At 35.8% G+C, this 24100-nt stretch overlaps 1 protein-coding gene across 2 annotated transcripts in view; it reads left to right on the top strand.

Annotated features, from left to right (window-relative positions):
• LOC100866381 (zwei Ig domain protein zig-8) overlaps nucleotides 1–24100 on the top strand; it is a 71804-nt gene that overhangs the window by 11202 nt on the left and 36502 nt on the right. The window lies entirely within an intron of this gene.

Raw genomic sequence — 24100 nt, 5'->3', positions numbered from 1 at the left:
TGATAAATACCTTTATTAGCACGTGAATTTTGCTCTTGATCAAAGGTTTTACTATAGAAACTTTGCAATGAATTAATTTTGTTGTTAAATCCAGGAACGAAGCTATTTAATAATCTCGAATTTTTCCAACTTCAGAACCGTTCGAATCTTGATCGGTTTAGAACAGAATTTTGTAATAAATCAGTTTTATTGCTGTATGTAGTTCCAGAAACAGGTTGGAGTTAAGAAATTTGGTATTTGATTTTGATTTTATCTCTTTCGATCGACTCCTTCGTAATAAGTATTCGATTGAAAAAAAGAAAAATCGAGTTTTCCTGGAATCATCGATCGAAATATAACGATATAACGAAAATATCAAGGCATATTTCTCCAGGACATCGATCGTTTGATCGGAGAAAAATTTGCCTGACCGACGGAAAACAACGTTCAACATGCCCAATAAATTCAACGAAAATATTTCTCGATCGAAGAACGATGTTGCAGTCTCGTCCAGTTTTGCATTCTTCTACCTTATTTTCCGGAGAATATCGATCTTCCCCAGTAACCGAGATATAATATTACGTATCATTCATATTCTCTCAGTTACTCGAGTTGTTCCATCAAGCATCTGATATTTTTTTACGTCAAATCGAAATACGGCAAGCAAGACTCTCAGGAAACTTTGGAAACGATTGTGTATATGAATTCTTAACATGCAATATCGATTGACGAATAATTTTTCATAGATCGTAATTTATTTATATAGGTCCATTTTTAAAAAGGAATAATTGTTTCTCTAGAGAAATAAGAAAAATTGAGATAAAATTACTTCATGGGATAATAAAATTTGAGAGTGAGTTTCAATTTCAATTTAACGACTTCGAACGGATTTCTTGATGGCTGTCAATGTCGATGCGTATAAGTAAAGCGGAGAGACTTGTTCTCTCTTTCACGTTCCTCCTCTTTGATCGATGATTTTTCCTTTTTTTTTTTTTTTTTTTTTTTTGGAAAACCAATCAAGGAACACGGTCGTCCTCGTCTCTTCTTCCACGTTCTTGTCGAATGTTCTTAATGGAAGGGATGGGGTGAATGTCTGGAACCGTTTGAGTTTTTGAGTTTTTGAAGGGATTCGTGGGTGAAGAACATTGTCCCTTGAATTAGAATTAACCTGCGTTCGTAACATCTGCGTTAGACACAGATGTGCAAAATCTAATAATATTTGAATAAATATTGCTTCGATATAAATTTAAAATCGTTCAAAGCATGATGATAATTGTAGCAGCGAATTTCAACAAGTAATTATATTTCGAGTGGCTTCACTCGAAACCTTTAACCAGTTACTTTTTTGGCGACTTTTCACGCATAAAAATGTGCACGGTACTCGAGAAAGATCGTTAGTGACCGTGTTCATGCCTCGCAATTCGAGTTGTTTTGACGGTATTTATTGAAAAAAAAAAAAATTGACGATAAGAACAAAATATCGATGCTACGTTTCCAAAGAAAAATACTCGATTTGCCATAACTTCAATCATTCATCATATCGTATAATACGCGACATTTTATGCAGAGCGACTATAGTCGCTTATAGTTATATATATATCTTAGTGGCATCTTATGCAGAGCGACTATAATCGGCCGTGGTAGCGAAAAGGTTAATATCCGAATCGATAAATTATCGAGTCGTATAAAGGGAGGATCTCGAGGCGTTTATCGTTGAAAAACTTTGCAAAAACTTTAGAACGGACGCGAGTTTCTTCAGGATTCTCCAACGCGCTGGATAAAAAAAAGAGTCAAATTTCTCATTTCTTACGAGTCACAAACTCAATTATTTTTCCAAAAACGTCGATCGAAGTAAAATCAATTTCCCTTCCCCTTCGAAAAATACGATTATCATTTGCACGAAATCCGAGATAAACGCGTATAAACGAAAGACAGTTTGACTTTCCACGAGGGGGAAACAAGTTGGCGTGGACCGTTGTTCAAATTCGAATGTGGAAAGTTGGGCCGACCGACCCGTTTGGCAACCTGCCAAAACAAACCGCCGATGTCTACATCCTCTCTCCTTCTTCTCCTCTTCCTTCTCTCTCCCTCGGCCATTTTCAATTTCGCGGATCGATATTCGCTGCTGCGAAAAACTGCGTGTGCCTCGCGTCGAAATGGGGAAGGAATTTTACCAACAATCGTATTGGGACAAAGAAGAGGGGCTTGATGTTTAATCTGTATTGGTTTATGCTCTCATATCTGATAGGCGATTCTTAAGGATTTATCTTTCGATTCGTGGCCAGAGAAAGAATCAGAAAGGCGTTTTCTAAAATATTTATAACGCGCGAGTGTTTCAAGCGTTGCAAATGACGTTTGTTGGTAACTGCTCGTCGATAAGAAATTTTCGACAGCGTTCTTCGAGTGTAATAAAAAGGGATGTGCGTTTGAAATTGAACGATATTATTCACTTTTACTTGTGTAAGCCGATAACTCGTCGATATTTTTTAAAAATTTAAAGTTTTCCAAGATAATAATGAAAATTGAAGGCAAGTATAAGTTTATCTTGAAATAGATCCTTTCCTTTGAGAGAGCATTATTTCTAGCTCTTATAATAGTTTATTATTTGTTCTCAGTTTATTCAACCACTCTGAGAGGAGAAAATAATAATCCTGTCTTAAATTATACGGATATGAAATGCATTCTTTCTAGTTCCTAATAAATAAAACACTTTTCAATTTATTCAACTACAATGAAAGAAGAAAATAGTGCTGTCTAAATTAAAAGAATATGGAGGCTGAAGCTATGAATTATACATCTTTTATTGCAAAAATTCGCACAAAATACGCGTCATTGACGTTGATATAAAACTAGTTACCAAATCGTTCGTATTATCATATTGAAATCGATACAGACACTAGATATATATATATACACACATATTTGAAATAGCAAAATAGCGTTTATTATTTTTTCCAATAAACGTATTCCTCGTATTCTCCTATATCAATGATCGATCGTTGAAAGGGATAATTTTTGATTTAATATTTCATCTCGGAACAAATGCAATTTCCATTTGCACGAAGATGAAACGAACGAACAAGGGGAGGGGAGACGATATTTATAAACGATCGATGAACTCGCACGCGATAATTGCGACGAATGTATATTCGCTTCGTCGTCAATTAATCAATTTAATTAACCTCTTCCTGCTCCTTCGATACGTTCGATTGACTCGAGCGAATGGAAATGATTCGAGAAAATGTTCTTCTCGACCTCGAATACCGAAAGGTCTATAAATTTCCTAGGGATCCGAATCAAGCCGCCATTTCGCCGGGAGACCGCAATGTTTTTCCTCCCCGAAATTGCTCGATGACATCGGCCGACCAATTCTCGCCGCATCTATCATTTCGATTCGTGAAAATCGAGCGAGGATCGAATCGACAGAATCCTCGAACGATTGCAAAATTCAAACTGTGAGTTCCTCCCCTGCCGTTGACGTTGACGGATAAATGCCATTTTTTAAAGAATTTTCCCTGCAAAAAGATGCTTTCTCCCGCAGTTTGCACGAATTTATCGATCGATTTTTGGATCATTTTTGTGCATCTCGATCTTCCAAGTACAGAAAAAGTACCGGTTAATACAGTATACTTTACTGGATTTCAATCCTTGTATAATATATAGTCGTCATCGTATAGTATAGTTACAATCTAGGGACTTTTGTTACTCGGTCGGTAACTCTGTTAAAAATAAACACGAGAATTAATAATGATCGTCGAAGAATCAATTGTAAATATGCGCGATAAAGTGAAGATAGTAAAGTGTTCTTGTATATCGCTACCAACGTTTTCCTCGTTGCAAAAACGGTCAAAAGCGTGTTTTAAGAGGATTAAAGGCGCTTAGTGTCTTATCGTTAAGACACGTTGTCTGCAGTTGTCAGCAATTTTCCACGTCTCTCCTTTGCTCGACCGGTGTGTTTCTCCTTTTCTCCGAGTAATAAGAACCTTTCTTATTATCTTTCTCTCTCTCTCTTAGAGAGTTTTTAATGGGTCGTCGAAACGATGATTTATTCGTTCCACGCGAAAAGAGCGAGGCGGGGAAGCTTTATTAAGGAAGCTCCGCGTGGAATCGTTAAAGAGACTCCCTCTCCTCCCCTCCTCCTCCTTTACCGGACAAAGCTATTTCTTTCCGCGGATCCGTGAAACAAAACTCTCCAAAACCGTTCAACAAAAGCGGACGCGTCATTCTTTGGACCATCTTTGACTTCGATCAATTAAATTCTATAACAAATACCCCGTCCACTCGACAACCATTGTTTTGATATAATAATATTCTGTCGTTTTAATAAGAATTTAATTTTCTCGGCTTCACAACGGCACGGCTTCGATTTTCTAAAAATCTGAAAAGTTCGACTAACCTTGATCTTGAAACGATCTCGACTCTCGGAGAGTTCTTAAATCAGCATCTCCAATTTCTTTTTTAATTTTAATTTCCTTAATCGAATAGACGTATTTCTTTAAATCTCGTTTACCTCGTCTAATTGAATTAGAGTTTCCTTCTAAGAGGGGATCTTAATAGCGACGTTGTACACGCTATTTCTTCCGAATAAACTTGTCCCTGGCTTACGGCCCTGTTCTTTCCCCCTCCTTTTAATTCCATCTTCTTCTCGAGACCGATTATTTAGCGTCTCTCGTCGTCGTCCCTTGGAATATCTGCAACACGACCCTCTTCTCCCCCCACTCTCCCGAACGACCAGCTTCTCCTCCTCCTCTCCCCACTCCTCGAACGAACGAAATTACTAGAAGACGAGGCGATTCTCCCTACCGCCACACCGTGGTTTCAAACGCGACCACGCGAATTTTTTCAATTCGAAAGAACTCGAGAGATGAATTGGTTATGAAAATTCATGAGGATCGATTTCCAACGAGCGAATAGAAATTAAATCTACCGATCCAATTCGTCCACTCTTCTTCCTTTACTGAGAGAGGAATATCATTGCTATATCGGTCGGTAACTTCGAACGGATTCGAACGAATTATCGATCGGTCGTATTAGCTTAGAAGGAGAGGGGGGAAAGGGACGAGAATGGCGAGTCGAGAGTTTTGCCTCGGCTGTTTTTCACTCCCGCCTCCGTCGAATTTTCTCGCGAGCGAACGCTCTTAACGGAAAACAAATATTTGCGCACGGTGTATAAAGCGAGAGGAGGGGAGAAAAAGTTCGGCTCGCTCGGTAAAGTCACCGTGGTGGTCGAGTCGTGCACCACGGAGAAAGAAGAAGAAAAAGCTTCTCTCTCGTTTCACGCTTTGCCGTCAAATCCACGGGTGGGGAAAAAGTCTTTCGTAAGCCCTCCTCGATTTCTTATTAACGCATTCTCAATGCCATTTTCAAGCCTTTAGCCAAGATCCTTGGATCCCTGTTCCCCGTTTCTTCTGCGAGTTTCGATTGATAGAACGACGTGGAAAGGATTCCTCCTCCGTTCCTTCCAGCAAATTCTAGAGGCAAAAAGAATCTTTCAAGGACCTTTTCTTCCTTTGGAATTATCTTTTGGATCTAGAGTTAAACTTTCTGGATCCTCTCCTAATTTCTTTCTGAAATTATTATCTTTTGTGAATCGAGAATTTGGAATTATCTGGAGCTCCTCCCTTGGATCTCCTCCTCCCGTTTTCTCTTCGAGTTTCGTCGATCGATATGGAAATAACCTTTGGATAATCCTTTGTTTCTTCTTGAACAAGAAGAATCCGGACTTATCTTTTGTGAATCTTGGATTAAAGCAGAAAGATCCCTCGAATTTATCCTCTCCTGCAACTTTCTGTTGATAAAACGATATGGAAATATCCCGTGGATGCTCCGTTCTTTTTCCTCTGGGAATTCTTTATTCCCATATTCGACGACAGTTTTAACAACTCGTTCAAAAATTTCCTTCCTCTCCTCGGTGTGCACGTTACTTTGTTTGTTGGTTAAATGCACGCTTTGGAAGGGATAAAAACGGGAAATATGATTGACATTAGGGCAAACTGGATGCAGATTCCTACAGATGCCTGGAATTCTTCTGTAAAGGAAACGTCTCCTTTTGTGTTTATACCGTACACGTGAATCTATGTTTGAAACGTTGATGTCTTCTTCTTTCTTCGAAACGTTCCTCCGCTTGTGGAATATCCGCCTCTCCCCGAACAATCTTGTCCTTACAACTCTATATATTCGTACGGGGAAAAAGGATAAAATCAGAATCGATTATTTTTAAATAACAACAAATAAATACAAATTTGCATTACCTTGAATTAATTTTTACTTTAAATAACCGAACAAACAATCAAGAAAAATATTCAATGGATGAATAGATCTTCAAAAAGACAAAATGGATGTAATCTTCTTCTAACGCAGCTTCGTCTCATAAAAAAAAAAAAGGAAGGAACGATTGCGTGGATGGAAGGAGGCGGCTATCAACGAGTGGTAATTCCCTCCTCCCCGCCCCCCTTACACGTTTATGAAGAGCGTTCGCAGTTGATGAGATCCGGACGTATGCGTGTGGGTGGTCGTTGTTGCGGCGAGGATAAAACCGGCAGTAACCGGGCCCCCTTGGAAAACGATGCGCGAAAGGTAATGCTCTAATGCTTCCATTAAGCGAATTCATCGAACCAATACGCGGCCACTCGCTTTCATAACGGTTGCCCTTCTCCTCTCCTCCCCCCTCCCGTAATTCAACGATAAAACTAAACAACGAGAAATCCTCGCTCTCGAAATCCATTTCTCGAGACCGAAACCGTTCCGTCGGGGAATATTTGATCCGCAATTTGTTGCGACCTCTTTCCAACCTTCCATTTCCGGGGGCCGACGTTTCATTATTTATTTTCCAGAAAGGATTTTGAATTTTGTCTATCGGCTATTGAAAGTTTCTTGTTGATTCACTCCGCTATACTATACCCGATTCCACGATGTTCGATGAAAGCAACGTTCGAATAAATCGCCCTCCTTCTCGAGGGAAGCTGGAAAATTAGAAATGGAAAATTTATGACCAATATCGGTATTGCTTTAAGATAAGTACATAGGCTTTAGGAATTTGGCTATCGGTTTGATAAAGGTGGATTCGGAATATAATCCATGCAACGGTTTCGCACAGTACTCGTCGATATTCGATGGTAATAACACAGTTCACAGTTTGTCAGATAGCTCGTGAATTCGTGGTTGTTAAACAAGTTTTCTTTCCTACAATGAGATATGGAACTGGATATTAGATTTACTTTAAAATAAAAGAGTTTCGAATTTTTGGAAAGGTTCTCGTTGATATTTCATATAAATTCTGCATAACAATAAGTAATCTAACCTATATCGTAAATTAATATATCTTGAAATAAGTTAAAAATCATAACCTATAAATTGAAAACTACTAACCTCTTTTCTATTCGAAATATAATATTTGCTTTAAAACTTCACGCGATAAAACGATCAAATTTCTAATGCAAAGTAGCAAACATCGTCAAAGTCGAAATTAATCTTTGGACGAGAGTTCTCCCATCGATATTGGAAATGGTATTCATAACGAGATCAACGTTGGTGGCATTGATGGCGAAGAAATTAAATTTCCACGGCGAGATGAAAGAAACGGTGATAAGGAAAGTCTCCAATTTTGTCTTCAATGTTTCTAGACGTGAACGAGATATAAAAATGTTATTCCCTTATCTCATATTCTCTTTACACGAGACGACACGTTTCTCGACAATTTTCCATTCTCGAATTAAAAATATACGCGAAGCGAAAATACGGTCTTCTCGGATAATCGAATTCCACTTGAAAATAATTCTTTTAATTCGTCCGATACTTCTCCTCAACGCGATCCCAGCGTAATAAATCACCTCTCGTAGATTGTAGACGGATAATTGGCATTTCACAGAGAACGAAACGAAAAGAAAGTCGATTACCGAATGTTAAAAGTAAATTAATCGCGACTTTTCGTATCCGTTTGAGCGTGAAAGATGAAAGGATGGCACTTAACGAGCAGCCACGATGTTTACTTTTCCTCTCTGGTCAATGGACGTTCAAGAAATCAAGCACGGCTCTTTGACGTGGGCTCATAAAAATGGCGGACGGGAAACTCGGACGGTGCAAATGACAGCTTAATTACCGGCACACGGTATAGAAGTGCAGAAGTAATGCGTTTCCAATTATCTGCACGGTCTGCTCTAATTTTTGATCTGCATAAACAAATGGGCCAACTCTCGTAATTTCCCTTTTTCGTCGGATGAAAAAAAACTTTTCAATCGTTATTTCCTGTGCGCGAGTGTCGTTGAATAGAATTCTACGATCGTTTTGAATCGTTATCGTTGGTGAAATTCCTCGAGACAACTCCTCGTCCGTCGGGCCAACGGTGAAAAAGTTGAACGAGAATGGAGAAGGATTGTGAAATGAAAAGGAAATGCGAGAGTATCGAATGGATCGTTCTGAAAGCTGTTTCCGCAGTTTGAAAGCGTGCAATCCGCGAAACGAGTATACTTTCCATAATGATATTATAATCTTCGTTCTGAAATCGTGCCACGGAAGAGAGAAACTCGACAAACGGAGATTTATAATCTATAATTTTTATAATTACTTATCTCTCGATTAATTATCTGTGAATGGGACGAAAGAAATTCGAAATTAATTTGTAGAGATGTGCCAATTTACGTTATATTTTATCATTGCTTAAGAATATCGGCTGCAATACGAATGCAATATAATAATTTTTATAAGATTTAGAATTTTCTCATTTCCAAATGCAGAATAAACATCAAATGATCGATGATTTGCAGTTTTCGTATAAAAGATATTATTCTCGTCGAGAAAAAAAGATCGATATCGAATTTCAATAGAAATCTACTACTATTCCTGAAATGAATAACGAACGACGTAACAGGATTCCCAGGAATGATTCATACGGCGTGAATTTTTCAACGACACGCGGGCGAAATATCTTCGCACACGTAAGCATTAAAACGTCATTAGAATGGAACGAATCGCGGAATTATCGATCTTTGCACACCCATTCCAGTTATATTCACGCGGATCGTAACACGGGCGGTAAAATAGGTAATGCGAGTCTAGTTATATACTAATTCCGCCTATTATGATTTAAGAGAAATTAATGCGACTGTTGCGCCCGCTATCCGTACTGGTGGCTCGTATTCGCGTCGGCTTATCTTCCTACATAATTATCAGGATGAATTATATACGTAACCCGGTGGACGAATTGTTTCGCGCGCGTTGATGCTCTCTGCGAAATCTCTTCCATATTTATACGGATTATAAGTCAAGGTTTGGCGCAGTGGATAAAATCGATGTTGCATAACGTAACACGTAAATTGCATTTTACAAATGGGCACAATGTGTACGATTATTCCGGCTCGATTTCACGAATTATCTTCACTTCTCGTTTGTACGAAAGAGACAGACAGAGAGAGAGAGAGAATTGATTTTTTTTGATGTTGCTGCGACGAAACAAGAATAACGCATCGAAATATACGTTTTTGTACGATTATTAAAATCTTTTTTTTTTAGAGATTTTTTTATATCTTTTACAATAATTCTTTAAGTTATGAGTTTTATTACTATTAAGTTATCCAAGAATTGTAATTAATAGTTTATCTGAAATTTTCTGAAAGACACATTTTCTGAAAAATCTTAAGTTTCGTTACTTTTTCGTACGAGATTTCTAATAATTTTTAAAAATTTTGCCTAAAATCATTCCAAACTTAACAGTCGACATTCCAAACTCACTCTCTCGTTAAAAGAATATCTATTGTATACATTATCGACCAAGGGCTAGATTAATCCCCTTAGACAGGCCGGGAATTCTTCTTGAAAGCTTCGTCTCGAACGCGGAAACACGCGGATCGTCGAGGAAAAACATTTATCGGTTCTCGATAAATGATTCGAATCGACGTCTCCGTTGACCGATCGCCTCCTCCCCTCTCGTCCAATTTCAATAAACAATAAACGAGATCCCTTAATCTCGGGACGAGGAAAGGGATCCCCGGATATATCGAAGTGGATACGTTCTCGTTGATCAGAGGGCGGGCGGGTTTCGCGTTTATCGTTGGGAGGGGCGGGTTTAATAAGGTTTCGTGGCGGAAATGGCGGCGGCGCTCGAGAGTCAAAAGAGCGGATTTCGAAGTTTTCGCCCTCGGTTCGAGCGGTTATTTACGCGTGGAAATTCGTGAAACTCGTATCGGCAGATGGCATCCATGGCCGGGTAAAGCAGCTCTCGAAATGTTCGGGAAGACGTCTGATTGCCGCCGTAACTCGAGGCAATTTCCCTTGTAACGCGGCCGATTTCGCATTAGTATTAACCCTCCCTCTACCTCCTCGCCCAATTGGATTAGCTCGAGCCTCTCCTCTCCTCTTCGTGAATCGAGTTGAGGCAACGGTCCGCGCTCTTCTTTATCATACGGCGAGTAATTGTCGGGTTAAGTTATGCACGATTTCACGATCCTGGTTTAATGATCGATGAAAAAAATATATCTTTGTTGAGAAACGTATTTTTTCGGATTGAATTATTGAATTTAATTTTGGCAATTAATATTTTCTGTGTTTGTTTGAGGTTTTTTTTAGATTCGAACCCTTCGGTCCTCGTTCTTCGTTTTAATTGGATCTCGGTTCGATCGAATCGCGAGAAGAAAAAACGGGATGAAATTTTCTTTTTTTTCTTTCGAATTGGACGCGACGAAAAATAAGATTTTAGCGATCTGATAATAAACTCGTTGTTTTTCGACCGAGTTCTTTCTCCGTCGTAAAAGAATATAAGTTGGAACATCTTTCCTATTTCATCTACACTCGTAAAGATCTTAAGAAGAAAATATGGATATCGGATGATAAAAATACTTTCGTGAAAATCATTTTAAAAATATATAGATACGTTTTTTTTTTATATAAATAACTAATTTAAATATAATGAATTTCGTAGTTATTTATTCGAAGGAGGATTTTGATAAATCGACAAAAATATGAATATGTAGATTTTTTTTAAAATAATACTTCGAGAATTGAGTGATATTTTAAAGTAATGAATTTTTTAGTTATTTGTTGAAAGGAGAATTTTTCATTGACAAATGAAATAAACAAAATGTGAATACGTAGATTTTTTTTTAAATAATATTTTAAAGATTGACTGTATTTTAAAGTAATGAATTTTCTAGTTATTTGTTGAAAGGAGAATTTTGATAAATTTATCGACAAAAATATGAATAGATTTTTTTTACTGTATCGATATTCTAAAATAACGAATTACATTTGTTAGGATTTTGATGTAATAAATACATCGATTCGTGGTATTTCCGGTCAATTATGCGGATGGACGATCGAGATACCAATCTTCGAAATCTAGGGAAATTACTAGGGAAATTTCCGTTGCTCGGTCGATCAGATCGTTTTTTTGGCTATCCGGACGTTCAGTCGGGATACGATCTAATACCCCATCCGAATGGAGAATGACGGGCCAATAATTTGAGCGTAATTCAATTCCCGTCTAAGGTACACACGTTCCTATCTATTGTATCGAATAATCTAATCTTTTTTACGTGAGATAGAAGAAGGTTCTGTAATCGAATGAATAAAGGAGGGCAATAAAATCATCGAGACTATTTTTTCACAAAGATATACAGCGAAAAATTTTACATCTCGATTCCAATGCGAGATAGCAAAATAACGTAAGAACGTTCTTCTGTGTAATCGAATAAATAAAAGCAGGAGGGAAAGAGATAAAATTATCACCGTCGAGACTTTTATTTTTGTACAAAAATATACAAAATCCATCACGTTACATTAACCAAATTCACAAAACAAATTCATTCGAAAGGGTAATAAAAGGGAAATAAAATTATCGAGACTATTTTTGCATCGATCCTTGCTCAACTTCAATCGTAAGAAACGTGTCTCGATTCCACTTCTATCCCATTTTAAACATTGTGGATAAAAATATAAAAGTAACGAAATAACGTAACAATAACTCTAATAAATCGTACAAATAAAGTCGTATAATAAAAAAATTTCTGCGGATAAAATTTTCGCGGGGCTATAACCGCTATGTATTTATCTGGGATAGTAGGTGGCCTGTGTTGGAAAGTGAGGGATTAGCGGGGAAAGTGGAGAAGGAGGAGGAGGAGGAAGATGGCGGGCGAAATAATTCATCCAGTGTTGCCGGACTCGGTGAAGCGTAATGTGGAATAATGTTTTACACCGCGCCGGTTCTTGGCGGGAATGGGCTCGGCCGGTTATGCTTCCCGCAGTCCTGGCTACGAAATGAATTTTGCAGTATTAGCGGGACCGTGGCGCTGCTTCATCCGTCACACAGTTTTTTCTCGCGCCGCGCTTGCGATGGCAACGCGCCAATAAACCGAGAGACCTTCTTTTCCTTTGTATCGCGGAGAAGTATTAGTGTAGTTGTGAACAACGATACAGAGACGATACGGAGCGCCATCTATGTTGGTCGAGATAAAGGTGGGAATTAATAAAGTGCGCTGCAATGTCGCGAGAATTTTCTTGAATTTTGTCGATCAGAAGGAGGATCGAATTTGTAAGATTCGTGCACGCATTGTATGTCACTGCACGTGTATTTTGAATCGTCGTGGAACCGTCTCATCGCGTGGAAAAAATCATTACATTTTGTGAATCTCTAATATGAAGAAGTACTTACTTAACTTTAAGCTTGATTTACAAAAGAAATAAAAAACTTATCGATAATTTATAACGATTTAATTAAAATGGAATTAAAATAGATGTTTATATCCGTTATAAAATTTAAATTATGGCTCTTAATAAATTTACAGAATATTTGTTGTCAAGTATTGAAATGTGACCGATCAGTTATCGATTAGTTCTCTGCACGCGTACATTGTTTAATTTGTAAATGTTTAAATAGAGGATTTAAAATTTTAATGGTATGGCTATTATATATTACATCGAAACAATTATTTTTTATAAATTTTTTATAAATATGAAAATTAATTTTCTCCACTTTTAATACATCGTTCGAACCATTGTAGAATTAAAAACATGTGTTGATTTTCTTTTTTCAAGTAATATACGATAATATATAACGATTACTAGTTCTATTAGAACGTTTGCAGTTAATTAGGTAAATAATAGAAATCGTTCGTAATTCTGAACTATTCCTTCTTTTCATTCGTTAGATTCTCTTTTGCCAATTTTCATTTTTGATCAATATCAATGCAAAATTTGGCGCGTCATAAAATTCTAAAATTCTTTTTTCATTTATTATTATTCCAATGCGAAATGTTGCAATAATTGAAAAAAGACACGATAAAGACCTTTTTAAAATATAAAATCTATAAGAAAAATGAAATAATGAAAAGAAATGTGCGTAAAAATTATTTCAGAGAATTCCTAATATAATTCCAAAAATAATAACAGAATATTGCTTCTATATTTAACTATCTTAAGTAGTGTACAAAAATTTTTAGAATCGACTTTTGACCAGTTAAATCGACCAATTGGACCACCATAGTAGAATAAGATATAGTTTATTCTTATCTCCTTTATTCTTTCTTATTATATATATTTTTGATCATTAATCAAATCATTCCATAACTTATTCAATGTATAACATCGAAGTTTTTGTAAATGGTGTATTATAAATGAAACGAAGAGATTCGATGATCTCGAGGAATGTTGTTAATCAGGAAACCAACAATAATTTTTATCCTTCATCGTACAGTTAATAGAGAGCGCGTGTATAAATATCGATTTTTCTCTGTAATCTAAATAAGCCGATGTGGAATGATCAGCAACGTAATTTACCATCCAATCGAAATTTAATACATAAATATGTATTACCTTCGTAAAAATTGCATATATGTATAAAATAACGTATAATGGATCGTGCATGGAATATTCTAAATTCTGTTCTAAAAAATTCATCATTCTAAAAAAAAAAAAAAAAAAAAAAAAAGTATCCAGCAATATTGGAAGCTATGACAAAATACTAAAAATTTCACGCTTGATCCCGTTCTCGAAAAACGAATTTCCATTGTATACACAAACTTTCATATATATATATATATATAAAAATCGAAAATTTTCAGGTTAGATGAATCCTTTAATGAAGAATAAACACAACAACGCTTTTGCGCATCGAATTTTAACCTTATACGCTTTAACCTTATTAATATTTATTTCCTATATCATCGAACGTTCCCTCCTATTAAATTACGAGATGAAAATATGTATAATATAACTAACATTTACATATCGTATCACCATACAAATTACCAAAAAAAAAAAAGAAAAATCTAAAATATGTATATCGTAAAGAATTAGGGTAGCCATTTTAAAAGTTTCAATGGCTTCGGTCGAAGTAAGGATCGATGAAACCAGTTTTTTTTTTTTGGCCACACTGTATTTTCAAATACACTAGATTGGCCAGAGTGAGTATTATTCAGGATCATCGACAACCACCGGGAGAGAAAATCCTGGAATACTCGATACTACTCCGGTCGCCACTTTACCGAAGAACTTACCGGCCCTTTTTGAAAACGGGCGACCCAGAAACGGAAAGAACCGCTGCCTTTCGTTTATCGCGCATCCTGACCGATCGTATATAAGAAACTTCATCGGAAACTTGACGTAAAAGTGGCCCGGTTGATGCGATTTCTTACGTGCAACGACTTCGCCTCGTGGCAAGTCGCAAGAAAAACGACTCGGGCTTGGATTCGATATACGAAATTCTCGATCGAGCTTTTTATATATAATAGATCATAATTTATGATACGTAAACGTATTCCCGAAAATCTTTTCGAATTATAAAATAAATCGTAATGGTAAGAGTTTAAGAAGGCTTTTTTTTTTTTTTTAATGTCCAATTCATTATATTCTCGGGTGGAAACGAAAATAATCTATGTAATAGATTACAAAAAAAAAATTTGTTTTTAACAATTTACACAATTGGAAAATACAATGCTATATTTCCACCATTGGATCGATATTTCTTTCTCAGAAATATCTTTTAAATAACTTTTGCAATTATTGCACAATTTATTGTATTCTCGTATATATATATATATACAAGTAAAAAGAAAGAATTATAATGACTATATTCAGATAGATCTTTCTTTCAACTTCCAAAAAAAAAAAAGAAAAAAAAATATCTTCTAAATTCCGCATAATACGATTCCTTTTTCACTTTAATTTATTTATTTACTTTTGACATAATTAATGATCGAGAAACGTTCGAGAAGAAAGAAAAAAAGCGGCGGATATATGCATAATCGCGCCATTTTCCACGGATACGTTCGATCGACAAACCGCATCGACAAATCGAGGAAATCGACGACGCGAATTCCCAACTCTGACTGAACAAGATGGATCGCGAGATAGATTGGATAGCGTTCGTTTAACGAACGGAAGAAGAAGGAGGAGAAGTTTTGGTATGATGAGGAGAGGGGATACAGCTCGACTTCTCCGTGTAAAGCTGCAACGTGCCGCGCGCCACCTTCATTGTAAACAAGGAAATATGAGAAGATGCGTGGCGGTTGTGGAGGGGGAAGCTAGGAAAACGTCTCGGCTTTTAGCGTGTGAACAATATCGCGTCGCGTCGCGCAACACGCGACGGTGGGGAGAAAGCTGTCGGCTTCATTCCAAAGTTTTATCATTTTTCCTTATTTCGTATAAACTTTTCAACGTTGCCGAGTATCGCAAGCTTGGCGATGCCCCCCCCCCCCTCACTCTCGTTTATTAACTTGGTGACGAGATACTTGATACTTTGTACCAAACGCGGGAGAGAACCTCTATAAAACGTGGATATGGACGTATCTCGTCTCATCGATCGAGTAAATACCTCGGTTGTAGAGGTATTTGCATATTTGCGATAATTTCGGCTCGTTCGTCTCTTCTCGATCCGAATCGAATCGACTAGGTATAATATTTTGACAAATTGATAATTTACATATATTTGTGCAAGATAAATATATATATATGTATATATATATAGATCGTAATGAGATGTTTTTATGTACTTGGTGAATGAAGAAAAGGAGACTGAAAAGGAGAAAAGAAGAGAATTGATCACGTTCTATTGTTAATTCTAAAAATTCTATTGTTAATTAAATCTAAAGTGAAATAAAAATTCGTTTTCTAGTTTTCTTCACTTATAAATATTTACACAATGTTCTATCGATATGCTCAATATAAATATATAAGATGAATATTTTCTCGAAAGAACTTATAGCTCGATACAACAGGTGTATCAGCTCGAATGAATGAAATCTCCTTCTGATTTTTCGGAAAACTCGGATCGAGGATTTTCGTATGAGATCTAAATTCGAATAAAGAAGAATAAACGATTCGATATCGAACCGCATTCATCAGTTCCTTGTTCCTGGATAATAAATCTCGAGTTACGTCGAAGAGCAACTGGCCAACTGGTTACTAGTTGCGACATGAATAATGACGTTTGCGAGGACGCGTGCATTAATCGAGGAGTGTCAAACTTTGGTAAAATTTCGTTCAAGGTGGGATAACGTATTTGAATGATATATCGCTCGATGTTGCTTTATTGTTCGATGATAAATAATTGAAGTTTTTATTTTTTACAGTAGCGTTAGTAAGAATATAACAATTCTTCTGTCGAGTTATATAATCGTTCTGCAGCAATATTATTATTCAGACATCAATTATTACTCAAAGATGTTTCAAAAAGGAACATGTCTTCCATTTATTCCTATCTCTATAGTACACTTATCGTACCATTTGCTTCTTATTGCTATTATACTTGCTATTACTGTTCACTGGTGGAAAGAGGGAATGCTCTGGTCTAGTTGCTTAATTTGGTCACGTATACCGATCCAAAACCAGGATCTGTATCTAAACCTCGATGCATAGGCGTAGAATACAAATTCTAACGTATCGATATGATATAAAAATTTCTTTTATTTCTCGTAATTACGATTCGTAACGATAATTTTTATTTATAAATTTTATATTCGAACAATTAACCTAACCTAATCCAAATTCAGAAAATTCTATAATTACGATTTGTAACGAATTAGTTTTAGTTTATAAATGTGATATTGTATCGAAACGATAGTTTCGAAAATATTTCCCAACTTCATAAATGAAGATAATTTTTACTATTTTGAACATTCAAATTACAAGTTTTCCACTTGTTGTCAATCGTTTCTTTCGAGCACTTAATTCCAACGATTATCCGATTATCGAAAATTTTTCAAACGCAGATTTTCGCTTTCCACTTTTTCCACTAAAGAAACAAAGAGAAAAAATGTTGATGAAACACCTTCCCTTACGTAATAATACATTAAGTTGAGAGAGAAAAAGGATCCGACCCTGAAAATATCGTTTCCATGAAGAATCCTTGCGAAATAAGCGCGCGTGAAATAATTCGTGAAAGGTTCGTAAGTGGGATTTTCGATGCATGCGCTTTTTTGCGGATCGATCGATCGGCGGAGAAAGATAGGCGCGACACGTGTCGACTTTCGCCCGTCAACGTCAGTCGCCACGCGACGACGGCCACGCCAGAGGCTTCTATTTCCGCGGGATTTCACTCGCGCTTCCGCTCCCACGATTTTTCCATACGCATCGCCGATCGAGCTCGTCCAAACTTTCGTATTCCGCGTTACGTTTCCGACAACTACGTTTTTCTTCTTCTTCTTCTTCTTCCACCTTGTTGCTCGTTCGTCTTTTGACAATCCAATTTGTCGTTCGATCTTTCGCCGCTCGGAAGAGGTCGTCGTCGTCGACGATTTAAAAAAATAATAAGCGAAGTTTTTTACGAGATGAATTAAAAGGAACGATCTTTTTTTTACTTCCTCTTGATTTTTCTCTCGATCAATTATTTTTCTTGCAAATTTAGATTTATATATATATATATATATTGTTTTTTTTTTAAATAAAAGGTAATAACGACATTTATATTCGACATTTCGGATTCGTAGCTGGATTTTTATCTCTCCTCGAAAATTTCGTCTCTCGCGATTTCCACTCCCTCCGCCCCCTCTGTTTTTTCGACGTATCGTTTTTGATATTTGCACCGCGTGGCGAATATTATTCTTGCTCAAAGCAACGGCGGCTCGTTACGCTTTGAGCCGGGCTCTCAAAGCGGAGCTTCTTTTTTTTCCCGCTTTTTGAAATTTTCGCGCGGAGACAGTGCGAAAATCGGTGGCCATGAAAGGTGTGTGTGTGTGTGTGTGTGTGTGATATTTTTCAATTCGAGAACGAATGGAAGGAAGAAGGATGGCGAAAATAAAAGAATATTTTGAATTTTATTCGAGCAATTGAGAACGGTTGAAAGTGAATTTTTACACTTCGGGAGAAATTTAATATCAAGGTTATTACATTTAATTCTCTTCCAACGTGTTACAAATTATCGTATAATATAAATTGTTATTAATCCAATTTTCGAATATTTTAATTCGAATTGAATGGCAGTTAAAAAAGCTGTTAAAATGTTTATTATAAAAATTAATAGCTTATCGTGTAATCTATTTCGAGTATTTTAATTTGGTGGATTGAAAAAATTTCGTTAAATTACAAAAATGTATCATAATATTATATTTTTCAAGATATGTTTGTCAAAATTTAATGTTAAAAAATTATTAACCCAATTTCTCCTTTCCATCAGAAATTAAATAAAAACTCGTTTAAACCGTTCGGCCAATTTATCGTTTCTCTTTTGCCATAATAATAATTTGTAATTATTTTTCAAATTTCTTCTAGTAAAATCTTCACAGTGATTCACAATCCGAGTGATGACACGTACTAAAAAAATCAAGATAGGAAACTGTAAAGTATTTTTTGTTATAAATAATATTAACAATTTTTAATAATTTTTCAAATTTTTCTCTTGGTTCGTAGTTGATCACAATGCGAAACAGCAGCGCGATTAGAAAGAAGCGGACAAAAGAGCAGCTGCGACTAGTCAAAATCCACCCGAATTTCCGCGCTTCTTATTTCCATTTTATCAAATGAAAGGACAAATAATATATGTCCCCCATTCTGTGTATCCTGGCAAAATTGCAAGAGGCTACAGAGATCACAAATTGCAATTGTCGTCCGTGGAAAGGACGATGGCTATGATTGCGCCATGTTCCTGCAACAACTGTCAACAAGCGACGATACGCGCTCTATGAGTGGACTTGCGAATTAAACATTCTCGCTTTGTATCTAATTTCAGCCCGTGAATGAAAGATTCAGCCACAATGTTGGCAATGTTGTCGCGGAAACAAGATGTTTATTATGAAAAGGTGAGAAGCCATCTCGGTCCCTATCCTCGTTCCATTTTATTCATTTACGAAAATTGAATTATAAACGCACGTTTCATCACGTTTAAATGTTTCCGTTTTGCAAAAATCTGTCTTACGTTTATTTGAGAAGAAAGAAGATACGTTCGTTGTTTCGTTATGGAAACATAACCTCGAATCGTTTCCACTATCGAAATTTATTTATCGTATCTCTCTGTTACGAATATCGTGAAAGAAATTTTGACAAAATCTATCTCACGTTTATTTACTGTGAAAAGAAAGAAAAGAGAGGGATAAGATACGTTTCGTTATGGAAACATAACCCGAACCGTTTTCACTATCGAAATTTATTTATCGTATCTCTCTGTTACGAATACGAGTGAAAGAGAAACACAGTGGAAAAAGATTGGAAATTCGCCGCATTGCGATTGTCGCGTTCGTTGAAACTCGGGAAAAATTAGTCCGTTTATTATAATTGGTACACGTTGAGGCGTTTAACGGAAAATTTGCACGAGACGCCATTAAACGAGACTTGTGTTGCGGTCAGAGCGCGTATATACACGATTCCAGGAAAATTGCGATACACACCGTTGTCTTTTACAGCGGCTGGCCGCCGTTCCAAAAGTTGCGGGGAAAAGATTATTTTTCGAATAAATTTGTTTTAAAGCAACGGTATTATGTGTCAAAGCTTGCGCGATCCACTTAATGGCGCGGCACTCGCCCGTTTTTCTTCCTTTTTTACAAGGAAGGAAACACGTTCGTTTGGAACTCGTTTGGATTTAACCCAGTTTCCCTAAGATTCACTCTCTCATCACCGAAAAAATATGTTCTCGGTTGGAATCCGTCGATCAGGTATTTATTTCGAATTACGTTACGTGATGTTTGATCAAAAATTATTTTTGAGTTAAGTTTTTCGAGTTTTTATATTTTCGATGGTATATATTTTGTATATATAAAAAAAAAAAATAATTCGAATTTAATTTTTGTCATTTTTGTCGTTTTGGATAATTTCCAGTGGAAAAGTTGTAAAAGAATTCATATTTAATCTGACGCTGTTTTGGAAAATTTCCAAATATCAAATTTTTGAATTTCCCTTATAAATGGAAACATTTATAAGAAAGTTTTTGTATTTAATGTGATACTGTTTTGGAAAATTTTCAAATTTCCAGTGGAAACGTTTATAAAAAATTCAAATTTGGTATCACTTTTTTGAAAAATTTTTAAATACCACACAAGTTTCAAACTTCTAATGGAAATATTTATAAAAAAATTCATATTTAATCTGATAAAATTTTCAAATTTCCAAAGTGGAAACATTTATAAAAAATTCAAATTTAGTCTATCACTTTTGAAAAAGAAGTTTCCAAACTTCTAATGGAAACATTTATAAGAAAATTCATATTTAATCTGACAAAATTTTCAAATTTCCAAAGTGGACACATTTATAAAAAATTCAAATTTAGCCTATCACTTTTGAAAAATTTCCAAATACCAAATTTCTAAACTTCTAATGGAACATTTATAAGAAAATTCATATTTAAACCGATACTGTTTTGGAAATTTTCCAAATTTCCAATGGAAAGATTTATAAAAAATAAAAAATTCAAATTTAGCCCATCACTTTTGAAAAATTTTCAAATACCAAGTTTTCAAACTTCTAGTGGAAATATTTATAAGAAAATTCATATTTAATCTGACACTTTTTAACGAAATTTTCAAATTTTCAAATTTCCAGTGAGAAAACATTTGTAAAAAAATTCAAATTTGATTTATCATCGTTTCGGAAAATTTCCAAATACCAAGTTTCCAGCGAAAACATTTATAAAAGAAATTCAAAATTTTTTCCGCCACTTTTTTTTTTTTAGAAAATTTCCAAACGTTCCAAGTTTCCAAACTTCCAATGAAAGTTCCATTTATAAAAAAATCCATATCTAAAATCCGTTATGATAATCCATTATGATCCATTATGATAATCCATACATGCTCTTAACACTCATAAGATATTCATTCTCAGCTCGAAACTTTTTATTAAACCCGCATATTTTCTTTATTCCCTCCCTCCTCCCTCCTTTTTTTTAGACCACGGAAATCCGGGCTTGGACCTTTCCGGTTTCTTACTCACCCCCCCCCCTCGTCCGGACTCTGCTTTTATTTCGCCGGGAAGAGACTTTCGCCATCCCCTGTTAATAATTTATCAATACCCCTCCCTCCATTTCTTGCTCCCTGTTGATGTGTTGCAATGCACATGAATAATCCCCCAATTGATCGAAAATTGCCGAATAACTTTCAAAGGATCGAAACGCACGCGTCAATCAAACCTGTTATTATTTCATTCTTCTCCTTGATCGACAACAAAATCGTTTCGAGCGAGACGAGAACTTTTTTAAAATTAAGTTTAATTATGATGGTTATATAATAATAATTTCTCATGGATTAAGTTCTTTTGGCTTATTTTTTTTTTTTTTTTAGTAAATTTAATTTATAGACAAACAAACAGTCGATTAATATATTTATTAATAAAGGAATAATTAATTTTATACCTTCAGTAACTTTATTATGCTCATTTAATGTAGGATCACTAGTTTTGTTAAATTCAAGTAAGTTTGATTTAAATATATAGTTATTGTTATTTTAGTTTTATATTGTTTATTTAGATTTATCTATTCAATTTATTTGTTTATATTTATTAATCATTGATAAAAAAAACTTTTATATTGAATTTAAAATTAAAAATGGATTATTAGTTGAATATTTTATTTTAATAATACATTGAATTCCATTAAATATAATGTTTTTAATATTATATTTTATTTATTTACTCGTCTAAGGCGAATCTTTTTTTTTTTTTTTTTTTTTTCTTCTATGAAATTTGACTCGAAAAACTCGGGTGAAAGAAAGGATATTGGGAGAAAATTTGAAGAATCACCTCGAAGGGTATTTATTTCTATATGGCGCGTTGTTGTAACGGATAATCGAATGGAAACGATTGGCGAAAAGGAAGAACGACACACAGCGGTGATCGATCATAGCAGGGGCCTGCTCGGCGGGCTATTCGAATAATCGAGAGTTTTGGTTAATAGGTATTCCGATAATTGACATTCCACGGATATCGTTCGGAAATTTCTGCATAGATGGGATGATTAATCGCAGAAGTTCGTCAAGGCGGTGATTCGTGGCGCTGGAATCGCCGCCGGCGGGAAAAAAAATATCTGCCATTTTTTACCATTTCGAATTACTGAAAAAGAAAGAAAAATGTACTCGCTTCCCTACATTTTATTATTATAAAAATGCTCTTGCTACAATATTTTCTTTCAGTTTCTCAAATGTGTGTGTATATGTAAAATAAAATAAATAAATAAAAGATATATATATATATATATGAGATAAAATTTATTGTTACGATAAAATATAATGTTTTCATTTTGATCGAATGTGAGAAAAGAAGTTGATTGATACAACAAGGTAGTTTTTTTTTTTTCAATTTTCTTATTCTTTCCAGTATTTAAGATTTAAGTCAAAAGAGAGGGCGCAGGCGAGGATCGAGAGAGGTTAAAACGCTCGATCTGTTAAGCGAGGGCTTAAACCGGTCGAGTTTATTACGGTAAATATCTTAAGAGATCATATATTATAACTGTCACGGTCGCCTCTCCCTCCCCTAACCTAACCCTTTTAACGTGATAAATGTATATTCCGTGGGGGGCCTCTCGCGGGGGTGGCGACATCCTCCATGCAATTTCGAAGATAAATATTCCCATCCCTTGAACGCTTTGTCCCGGTAATTTACTTTTTCGCTTGATTTCATATTAGGTGTAAAGCCGGCAAGACAAATGTGGCGGCCGATATATTTTCTTATTCCTCTTTTCGAACGTATTAAATCTGCCAACGCGTCGCCCACCCATTTATCAACGTTTTTCTTCCGGGGGGTTAAGAAAAGTGTATGCGCGATGCATATATCCGATAATATAATATAATGTAATCGTTTTCACGGTTGAAACAAATTTTTCAAGCGCCGTGTTTTAAGTTACGGTGTATATAAAGACGTTCACGTGTGAACGAGCGTATCCGACATCCGACGGATTAATTAATGAGAGAAAAGGGAAGGAAGGTGGAGTTGTACGATTATAAATGAAACGAAGGTAAAAAAAAAAAAAGAAAAAAGGAGTATCTTTTTTTTTTTTCAAGATAACGGATTATATATATACAGGTGAATAGCGCGAAACGAAGCGGGAAAGTTGATGTCTTCCCCTCCTCCATAATAGGAAGGATACAAGCGGTTAATTAACACTTTAATGGCGGCGAGACCTTTCCTATATTAAACACGCCGCGTGTCCTAGGAGCGATTAAAGCATTACCATCAACGCCTTTAACTTTTGATATCTTTATGAAGGATGGAGGAGGAGATCCCCGGGGCGGTATAGAAGCGGATTTGCAAAATTGTTGGCCAAAGTCTCGATGAACCGTGTTACGCTAAATTGATGCGTTTCGTTATAACGAGAATGGCGAAACTTTCGAGAAACGTATAATAAACCGTAAGATAGTAGTAGTTTTGTTAAACGAGTGAATTGTAAATATTTTGAAACGCGCAACTTTGTCCTTTAAAACGCTTTTTGGTTTATCTCAATAGGACTTTCGAGTGTGTAAATATCATCGTTTACTTCGAGGCCTATTAAAATTAGAAAAACTTTGACTCGTTGTAACTTCGAAAATAATGGCTTCCGGTCAACGAACGAAAGATCGTTAGAAGGCTAGAACCTTGCCCTTTGAAACGCATTCAGGTTCGTCCCGATACGACTTCCGGTTTCCGAGATATCGTCGTGTAAAGAGAAAGGTAATTTTTAATCGCTTTTCATTTCCATCGCGCTCTCGCTCGTATCCGTTCCTATTCCAAACTCCAGATAAGCGAC

The sequence above is a fragment of the Apis florea genome, unplaced genomic scaffold, assembly GCF_048593485.1.
Source record: "Apis florea isolate Af1SG1 unplaced genomic scaffold, ASM4859348v1 contig_3203_pilon, whole genome shotgun sequence".
NCBI lineage: Eukaryota > Metazoa > Arthropoda > Insecta > Hymenoptera > Apidae > Apis > Apis florea.
The sequence above is the reverse complement of the archived record's forward strand: the minus strand, read 5'-3'. Positions and strand labels throughout refer to the sequence as shown.